Here is a 4,212-nt window from a genome sequence, read left to right on the forward strand (position 1 = left end):
GCAGCGGAGGGCATATAAATCAATACGAGAACAGCCAATGTCACTCCTGTGACTCGAAAACGGCCGAAAGAGAGAGAGAGAGAGGGCGAGAGGAGACGTTATTATACAGGGTATCCCGCGGTTGTCCCTTTTTAGCCGGGGGGGATCGAATATGTTATGCGCTATTCACGAGTCCGAATCTGTTCGAATTTCGCCGGAACCGAGCAGCACCGAAAAAGGTCGACGAGCGTGTTTTCTTTTTTTTTTCGCTCTCTTCATCGACGGGGGTCCATCGTCGTTCGGGTCTATTCTAACGATCGAGTCTCGTTGCTTCGATCGAACGGGTTCTGATTAGATTCTAGCCTCTCAGTTCCTCTTGGAACTCGTCCTCTCGCGAACGACGTGCTAACGAGAGAGTCCTCGAGGGCCCCGCGAGTCGTCGTTAGATGACTTATGTTAATATCGTTGACCGAGAGCGAGTTATAAATACAAAGTGTGTCGGTAACCTCGACCTTAATTTCAATGACAAATTCTCCGATGCCATTTGGTTTTTCACCGCGAGGTCATAACGACGAGTAGACAGACTGTTGTTCGTTGCAGTTAGTGTTAACCTTTGAGCTCTCCGCGGGAGAAGCTCCGCAGGAAGTCCGTTCGAACGGTTTCATTCCCCGGATTGCAGTTTACCGCCGGTATTCCGCCGATAATCCGAGGCTGCGGTCGGTGTGGAAAAATCGCCGGCACCACGGTCGTTGTGCGGAGATTCGGTCGTTAAGATTAAGGTCTTGGAGCTTCTGCGACACGACGATCTACACGATGCGTATACGTCAGCGCGCGCGTCATTGCGTTGATTCGACGTAAGTGCGGTGGCACGCATAAAAGGTGCTACCGAGATGCGAGCTACGAAGACGACGACGACAGTCGGCTGCGAGATGATCACAACGGGAGCTACTCCACATTGTTTTTTAATAGTTCGTTAGAAATCGCGAATTGTCGCGAATCTCGCACGACTTCGCTCGTTCGATCAGAATAAAACCGTTCTCGTTTTATCGATACGTTGTCAAGAAAATTTTTTTTCATTGGACCGGCTATTCTCGGTCCAATACAGACATGATAATTCGTCGTGCATAAATATCAAAATGAAAAAAAAAAGCGGGAGAAACTAACACATGATACTACTTTCGCGAGTCGTTGCGTCCGGATGCATTATGTCATATTCGCCTGGCACCCCGGCAAAAAATCCCCGCTGACGAGAGAGAGAAAGAGAGAGAAGAACGAGTCCGCGTGTGCGTATGCTGCCGCGTCAGCATTGCGTAAGGCGTCGTCAAATGGCATCCTGATGCGACGAGGTGCGAGGTCCGCCGGTAATCGGCGGTTTTTCTCTACCGATCGTCAACGTTGCTCACCTTTGACATTGACTTTCGCGTTTACCACTGACCTTGCGCGACACTGTCATACACACACACACATACACACATATATATATATATATACATATATATATATATATACATATATATATATATATATAAGTGTGTGTGTATGTATAATACATACATATAGTCTAGCCCAGAAAAGCACGCGGATTTTCTCGCGAATGTCGTGTTCCCCGAGCGGCTGTTAGAAAAGAGAGGAATTTTCCTCGCGTCCTTGTTTTTGTCTCCACGAAAATCCGATCGCGACACGTGTTGAGCGATATGCGTAATGGAAAAGTACAGTCAGCGGAAGAAAGGTCGCGATGAACTTAAGAATGCAATCTGGTATCCAACAGGAAAATATATCTTCTGAATTCGTAAAAAAAGCAAACTCTCTTATTCAGATTCGGGTGCGTTGTAAAACTAACGGAAAAAAGATTATTGCAACCTTCTTTCCACTATGCTCGCGCAGCACGCGCTTTTTTCTTAATTGAATTCACGTGTAGTGTGAAAATTTCGTTCGAGAGACGATAAATCTCGACATAAATAACATGAGCGAGCCAACGGCATCACGAAAGAAGAGTCTCGCGTGAATCGGCCGCGAAGATTTGGCCTGCTGTCGTCGTCGTTCGCCCACGATATCCTTGCGAAGGACTTGACAGCTTTAGACCAGAGAACGCGTTTTCATGGGCATTTAACGGGACCTCTCAGTATTAGGGAACGCCTAGTGGAATTCCAATGGGAAGTTGTTCTTTGATCGTTAAGGCTGCTTTTTCAAGAAGAGATTTAAAGGCGACATCGAACACTTTTAATCGTGTATTTTTCGTATGACGAACTTTAACATTTCTCAATGAGTCACGGGGAAAGACAGAATGGACGATAATGTATCTGAGAGAAAGCATAATATAAGTTTAAGGAGATTCCAATGACGGAACCGGAGCTACGTGCGTTGCAGGGTGGAACGCTGTTTTCACGTTGGCAACACACGCGACAGCTGAGATGAAACTGCACATTTTTTCGCGCTGATCTTGTTCCCAGCGTTATTGCAACATCATATATATCGTTTAATTAAAGCATCGATTGACTCATAATTATGAAATTGTACTCGCTAATTTTCTCGCGCGTGATAGAGTTCGCACGAGTTCGCAAAAGATTTTCCAGGATTTTTCAAAAGCCAGCCACGAATCGATAGAATCCATCGGACGTTCATTTACGAATGAAGAAACGCTCGTGAAATTCGCGAGCGATTTTTCGAAAATTTAAATACGCGAGATCTGCTTTATCGACGTTACTCCTCGACGGATAACTGCCGCTTGTTACCCACTCGTGCACTTCCTCGCGCATTCCGCGAAAGAGAGCAGCACTATACGATGCGATTTCAAATGCATCGGCGGTTGTTGCAGAAACGCGCGGAAATCCGCTTTCGGACATATCGAATCCGTATCGGTATTCGGACAGCGGCGTTTCGTGCTTGGAATATAGCTCATGTGCAAGCAAAAAGATCGTCGGAAACCTCGTTTTTACGCTTGCGGGAAAATGAATCGTCTCCGATACGTCGGACGTAAAGCGCGCGAGCGAGATAACGACGCGATAAATGCTTCCTTCCCGGAAACTCATAGTCGCCTGTGCCGACGAAAAAAAAAAACACACGATAAGGGATATCTAAAGATTTCTCTCGGCCAAGAAATCTCGTTGTTTTCCGCGGAAGAATCTAAGCAATCAAACTCTGATACCTGTTTTCCTCATGGACAATGGTGCCGTTACGACATGCCCGGCAATCTGACCTCTGCCCTCGCATTATCAGCCGACGACCTTTGTTTCGTCTTCATCGGAACGATTCTACAGAGCATTTTCTGAGAAAACGTAACGAAGATTGAGAGGAGATCTTTAAACTGTGAAAATCGGCTATTCAAAGGGACGCCGAAGTGACCGACGACTCCGATAGGAAAGCGTCCATGTTGGAAACTAAACTGAAAATATCGATAAGGAAGATCGATACATTTCATCGCGATGATATCGTCCTTCTTTTCGACATGTCATTGGCTACGTTCAGTAGAATGTTTTTCTCACAACTGTTGATGGAAATTTTCTGAGAGATTACATTATTTCTGTAGATCTAATGAAGTGATCTAATCTCAGTTCAGAAAACTTTAAAAAGTTGTAAAATAATAAATGTTCTGCCGGCCAGTCTTACTTATCGATGCGTTTAGTTTCGTTTTGCACAAAGACGCTTTCCCGTGTGGATATTCGACAATTTGAAATGACGCACACGCTTTACCGCGCGAATCGCTGCGATGAATCGACGAATGGCCGCGTTCGATTGAAGTCAACCTCGCGAGTTGAACCCGTGTCGTGTTAGGTTAAATACTGAAACCGAGGATCGTGAATTGCGAGACGGAACGGGCCGAGAAATCTCCCTGAATCAGTCAATTCGTCGAATTCCAACCTCCAACGCGCAATCCTCGCTCCGCAATACTCGCGGTGACTTTCGTCAGAAGAGAAACAGGCTCATTACGCGTCATGTGACTCATCGAGTGTACCTTCGGTATCCCGGGAGGGAATGACGAGAGCGTTTATTGAACCACGCTGGAGAAGTTCGTAAACTCTGTCGGGTAGCGCTAAGAATCGTGCTTGGGAAAGTGGCACTCGCGAAGCTGCAGCCCGAGTTGAACGTGATCGATGGTAGCCGCGCGTTTGCGTACGCCACGGCCAGCCAATCGCGACGCACCACGTTCATGTAGAACGGAAATAGTCGACGCTGTTAGACGCTAGTGCGCAGCAGCAGAGCCCGGAACATCGAGACGGTGGGGGTGTACCGTTC

Source organism: Dinoponera quadriceps, unplaced genomic scaffold (assembly GCF_001313825.1).
Source record: "Dinoponera quadriceps isolate SergipeBrazil2010 unplaced genomic scaffold, ASM131382v1 scaffold1782, whole genome shotgun sequence".
NCBI lineage: Eukaryota > Metazoa > Arthropoda > Insecta > Hymenoptera > Formicidae > Dinoponera > Dinoponera quadriceps.